Source organism: Trematomus bernacchii, unplaced genomic scaffold (assembly GCF_902827165.1).
Source record: "Trematomus bernacchii unplaced genomic scaffold, fTreBer1.1, whole genome shotgun sequence".
Taxonomy (NCBI): domain Eukaryota; kingdom Metazoa; phylum Chordata; class Actinopteri; order Perciformes; family Nototheniidae; genus Trematomus; species Trematomus bernacchii.
In genome coordinates, this window is record NW_022987710.1 from 1,481,948 (window position 1) to 1,488,991 (window position 7,044).

Here is a 7,044-nt window from a genome sequence, read left to right on the forward strand (position 1 = left end):
TACAACGTGTGTCTTTCTACCAAACCAATTTGTAAGCAGCCTCGAAGATCGCTTGATTAATCCCCAGACTTTCAAATAATTGTTCCAGCTTTCAAATATTACATTTTCGTTGAAAGACCTTTTTGACGGAGTTCAGAATTTTAACTGCAAACTCCTTCTTCTCCTTTTTTTCGGCCAAAGACTCTACTTTTACACACTCACATGGTGTCAAGTTACATCTACATTCTGCTAAGCATTGATCTTCACTGGTGCGACATATAAATGTACTAGCAGTAGCTGGCCTGGGGAAATTAAATCGACAAACAGTGTTATTTTTCTTACACGTTTTAGAGTGTCTTTTGGAATGCTGTTGCACAGATGTCACAATGTCCTTTAACGGCTCATCTTGTGATGGTAATTCACATGTCACATATGTGTCGATGAATTGAATCACCTCTTCATCTGTATTCTTATCAATTTTGGGTGCATTCTCAATCCAAAACAAGCAATGCAGCCACGCTGCTGAAATTCCACGCGATAGAAATAATCTACAATCTTGCCAATTGGGTGTGAAGGGGACATAAGTACTTCTTTCAAAAAACAATTCCATCTATAGTCAAACATCCTGGCCGCTGTCACAGGATTACGACGCAAGAGTTCACATCTGTCTGCCCAATCTAAATCTTCAGCGGTCTGTGTTCTACCTTCCTGTTTTAAAATAGCGTTGAGTAAATTTGCCCACCTAAGATCAGCCGAAGAGAATGAACAAAACCAGGTAGGCACACCAAGTTGACGCACACAAGCTAGGAGGTCACTCTGTGCGCGCTGCCAAAATGCTGGAGTACCTCTAATAGGTGAGAGAAAACGAAAACCATCATCAAATTGCAACAGTTTTCTTATGGTTTCCTGATTCAACAAATTATCTTCTATCGGTTTGGATGGAAAGCCTGCTTTGCCTTTTCGCAATGCAATAGACACACTGGACAATACCTGTTGCACCTCAGACAAATACTGAGCATAAAAAATGTATTCTATATTTTGTGCAAACCTAACATCAGCATTTAAAACACGCGTATTCAAATAGCGTGCTAATGTTATCTTGCGGGGCCTCGAATCATGGTAGGTGTTAATGCCCAGTGGGAACAATACAGGAAAGCATTTTGCTTCGTTGGAAATGTCTGCTAACAGCCTCACAGGACTATTACCCTCTGCTGGAGCGACATTTAATGTACTATCAAAATACTGATCCAACACTTCCTGTCCAATATCAACAGGCATCAGACATGTGTCCTGAAACATGCAATGCTGTTGCCTGTCGTGTAAAAGCTCATCATCAGCATTAGCATCAGACGTTTCATTAGTTGGCAAATCCATCAAGGTCGAATTGTCTACAAAGTCATCATCCCGTTCCCTCCAAAACTCATTAAGCAGAGCGTCATCAAGTTCCTCAACCTCGGGAACCCGTACAGGAATGCATGAACTTTCTTTTGCAGGACTATTGCCTTCTGCTGGGGCCATGTTCAGTTCTCTATCTGAAAACTGATCCGCAATTTCCAGATCAGTATCCACAGCCATCAAATCCATGTCCTGAAACAAACATGGCTGTTCCTCAGCAGCCTCTGATGATGTTTCCTTGGTGTGGGTTTGTTTATTCTCTTCCTCCTCCCTACGAAACTCGTTATACCAACTTTTATTAAATTCAATATCCCTATAGTGCTTATTGTTTCTTTTTAAATATTTTAATGAACGCTTTATGCGCATTGGGTCTGCAAATTGATATTTAAAATGACCTTTGTAGGTCAATTTACGCTTTAACTTTATTCGTAAATGGAACCTTCCATCCTTGAGCGGGGAGCAAATTTGTAGTTTGGACGATATTGGCTGGAACACACGTACCGGTCCGTGACTCCATTTTGCCCACCTTTGGGCAATGCCACCATCTTCATAAATGGTATATTTTTGGCAATTAAATGCTGCTCTATGCTGTTCAAACAAGCCAATCTGGGGAATGGGGTCTACTGCCAAATTATTTTGAACACATTCAGGTGGCATCACACCTCTCTTAAGTTTTTATCACAGTTGCTGCAGATCCAAGGCTGCCCTCTCCCAATTTCAATCCAAACACAGGGTACTTCACAGTCATCAGTACATGTGTGTAAATATGTGTCTCTGATGCATTTATTAGCTAGTTCTTGATCCTTATATTTCTTTTTTTTTTTGCAAGGCCTGCGATTCAAATAACAACCTCTCGCAGCAGCTACATACAAAAACGGGTCCATTCTTAACTTTGGCCAAAAACTGCTGCATTACAATATCAAATACCTCTCTATTTTTTGCATTTGTTGCCTCTTCAATTTGTTGCTAGCTGTTACTCGCTTCTTATAATCTGGATTACCATGATACTTTTTGAAGTCATGGATTTTACCTTCTTTCTATGCAATTTATTTTGCCTATATTTACGTTTGTTAAATGCTATAACTTTCTCTCTATGTAAAACTTTTAGTCTATAGTTCTGTTTGCTTAATGCGATAACCCTTTCTCTATGCAGATCATCGTCATGATATTTTTTTAACCTATATTCTTTTACTTTCAACGGATTACTTTTATATATTCTTTTACTTGAATCCTTCCTCATCTGATTATGCAATGGGTCTTCATAGTATCTAACCTGAGTTTGTCCAATTGATCTGTGTTTGAAATCATCATCCTCACAATAGCTTTTTCTACGACCGACTCTTACTATCTCTTGATAATCTGCATCACTATACTTTTTCATGGACGCATCCCTAATCCTTTGCTGGTACACTGTGTTACTTTTATACTTTTATAATACAGTTTCTTTGTTGAGCTGTATCTCTTTTTTAAATATGTTGAACGACAGTGCCTACGACTCCAGCTGTTTGCAACACTCTCTGCATTGTCTTTAACCCCACCCTTCCCAGTACAGATATCAACACTGCTACGCATAGACCGTGTCTCTGACAAACCCCCCACTTTACACAATTCAAAGCACCTTTGTTCATCGTAAGGTTTGATACAAACCACTGGCTCAAAATGATTTTTATCACAATGTTTCAAGTATATGTTTTCTTTTGAAAGCATTGCACAATTACAAGTGTATTTGAGCCATTTTTCCCCACTGCAGATAAAAATATCCACTCCAAGAGCATTTGCTGTCACTTGGATTTCTACATCTGTGGCACAATGTCCTACATACTTCATCTGAGACTTCTCAATGTAGTCTGAAATTGAAGCAGATCCCCCAACTACTTTAGTTTGTTCTGCGTGATTCATCATATGCTTTACAACAGTCATTCTAATCTTTCGATGGCTCTTCTGAGAACCACTGAGAACATGAGCTACCGCTCCGAAGAAACTATTAGCGTCCTCTTTTATTTTTTCGGTCTTACAGACCACACCTAGGGACCCAGTTACTGTAGGTCCCAGTACATCCTGCTTTTGAAAGTCTATATTAAACTTTGTGCAAAGTGTTTTTGCCACTTCATTGCACAAAGGATTCAATTCAAGAGTGATTTTACTTACATCACTCTTTTCCACACAATCTGTGTCCCCAGCAGACGATGTACCATGCGTTTGTTCGGTAACCCTCCTTTTGCCTCTAGTTGTCCGTCTGACATTGTACAGTCTTGGACAAGAAGTGTCCACTTTGCAATACCCATAACAACTCTGCAAATTAGGTTGTTTTACACACACAACAGTCTCATAATGGTTACCATTGCGGTTTTCCAAATAAACCCCCTGATTAGACAACTGCCCGTTCTCGCAACTATATTTTAGCCAGCGTGGATCACAATATGTGAATATATTAACTCCAAACGCATCTGCTGCTGCTTGAATTTCTAATTCTGTTGCCCAACTGCCAACCTCATTTTGGATGTGCTGAGGTATTCTGACATGGAGGAGGTCAAAATACGCTCATAAGGCACAGCATTGCTCTGCATTTGATGAACCACTGCACGCCTAATTATTGTGTGATGCCTTTGTGTACCACACACAGCTTGACTCACTGCTTAAAGAAACAGTTTCCGTCACCCTCTATTTTTTCATTGAGACATGGAGCCCCTATCAAACCAATTTGTGTAGACACAACATCTACTTTCTGACTGCACATGTAACTGGTCACAAAGAGCTTGTGCAAGTTGATTACTAAGAGGATTAAACTGCAGTCGTCCACTTCTTACTTCTTTCACAAAAGCAACGTCTGAATTAACTGCGGTAACATCACTCTTTTTACATTTTTTGCAAGCAGAAGATCCCTTACGAATCTTACGCTTTGCACCCATCTGAATGTTGGTGCAGCCAAGTGTGGACTGAATAGCTGAACTACAACCCAAATCAGTCTCTGTCGTTTTGGGAGTCACTCTTGGACCCAAAGACAGATTACTGCTTTCAATTGGGCCTATGTGAGTGACTCGGACACCAGCGATCTCAAACTGTTTTTGAGACTTCTTGAGGAACGCTGCAAATGTCCATATGTATTGAAACACGTGTTCAAGGCCTCTGAAATACAGAACAACACTACGCCCCTCGCCATCGCTCATCCCAGACGCACTGCGTGCATAGGAGTCGACCACTGCGTAGTGTCCACCTTGACCAATGATGGCACATGTACCGCCATTCATTGTCAGAAAGCATGTGTCATAGTTACTATACATCCTTTCCAGTCCGTATTTTAAAGTGGTGTGCACACCCTCATCAATGAGATCACCCTCAACCACATCCACATCTCCAGACACAAAGTCACTGTATTGAAACAGAAATCTTTGTCCGTCGATAATGGTCTCCTTGGGCAGATCTGGAACCGAAAGTAGTCTGTATCCTCCACTGATACCTTGTTGGTCACGCAGGGAGGTGTACAGATTGTCACCAAGTACAACAACTTTATCCAGGTTGTCGGTCTGCCATGTAAACACGCTGTCAATTGTGTGTTTTGCTATGCCTACCAAACTTACAGCCATGCACTGAAGTCCTGCATATTTAAAGCGTTGATCACCCTGACTGAATGTTCCCCTGACACACCCCATATCCCCATCAATGACTCTAGCCGTCTCCGAATTAACTTCAGCTGCTTTCACAGAAAGGCTTGTAATGCTAAACTTCTGTGCATTCAATGAATTATTGAGATTCCTGATGTAAAACATCAGGTCATTAGGGCATGTGTTGAACACGGCTACAGATGTGCCAAAACTGGATGCTAACCCAGACGCACCACGTGTGCCACAATCAACGACCACAATACAGTCATTGTGTTTAATAATGGCACTGGCTGCGGAATTTAGGTTAAACAGACACATGCCATCCCTGGATAAGTGTTCAAGCAGCTTCTCCGACAATACCTGTTCCCCTTCAGACAAATTCAATTCGCCGTACACTGGCAGACCCATATTGACGTTCCACTTACGTCCAAACACACTGGTCTACTCAACCAACCTGCACAAGTTATTTGGCTTTACATTCATTTTATGGGCTTCCCCTAATACAAACGAGTTAAGCTTTGACCCTGCAACACGTATGGCATCGATATCTGTACTGCTCCACGAACACACAGGCGCAATCAAATGTTTGATCGCAGCCGCTATAGAACATGCGACAGATATTGTATTGTCAGAAACGGATGCATACCTCACATCAGTCCCTGCGACAACAGCCAACTGCACTTTTTCTGAACACATGCAAGCATAGCCCTTACCTGTTCTCTTTTCTTTTTTTTGAAAACTTTATTTTAAATTATTAGGGCAGTACATTATATACAAGTTACATCAATAATACACACATCACACTAAGTATACATATATAAATAACATAAGGAGAGCACGTTTTACTTATGAGGCTCAGTTAGGTCACAGACTCAAGATGCCCCATGGCAGAGTCTGGGATTTGTCCAGGATCTTTTTTCTCCTTAGTTCAGTAAGTATCTGTTTCACTATGGTGTTACTGCCGATTACTGTCTAGTTCAGTATCATTTTACACCTTGTTTTCCACATTTTCATACATGCGATACAAATTATCATCTGAAAAAGTTCCCTCTGCTTTATGCCCATCCCCTCATCTAGAATACAAAACATAATTGAGGCATATCTTACATTGAATACTAAACCGATCCCCCGCAGGAGCGACCACACCTCCTCGGCTCTGTAGCAGTCCATGAGGAGGTGCTGTTCTCCATCTGTTGTCATCATCAACATCCACTATCACGCTGGGTGATGGCTCCTTGCTGGATGATGGCTCCACGCTCAGTGATGGCTCTACGCGGGGCAATGGCTCCACCCCTGGCAATGGCTCCACCCCTGGCAATGGCTCCACCCCTGGCAATGACTCCACTCCTGGCAATGGCTCCACTCCTGGCAATGGCTCCACCCCTGGCAATGGCTCCACCCCCGGCAATGGCTCCTCCTAGAAGAAAATTAATATATAAAAAAACTGCTAAAAACACTATGTGTCTTAAATTGTTTCACAAACGTTTAAATAAATAATAGAAAGATATACAATTACTAATACAAAATGATTATTGTTATATATTAACTTTTGTTTTTCTACTTACCCACACACATATTGAATGGAACTCAAAAGAGAGGTTTCTTGTCATTGATTGTGTACACTTGAAACAACGTTGACTGCATGCAGGCTAACAACTGAAACTATTTTATTTTAACAATGAGCAAAAGTAACTATGTCAATAAATTAGCATGATTCATTAAAATGTCACTCTGAAAGCACATCCTTCACACAAAGAGCACAGACCTGCTGCTCCACAGCAACTGTCCCTCTACTGGTAGGTGGCCGTAAAATCACCTCCACAACCATGGGAGCTGCCTCCCCCTAAAAAAACAAAACAATTTAGTCAACTTGAGAATAAATAACACCACCAATATTCGTGTAACTTCTTAGTTTTAAACAAGTCCTATATTGCCTTTAAAAAAGAAGAAAACAAGAACAACCTGTCGCTTTGCCAGGGTCCTCTTGGAGGCAGGAGCCCTCTGCTTCAGCTCCATCTTTGCTTTCTAACGTAAGGAAAACAAAATGATTAATCCTCCACTAATAACT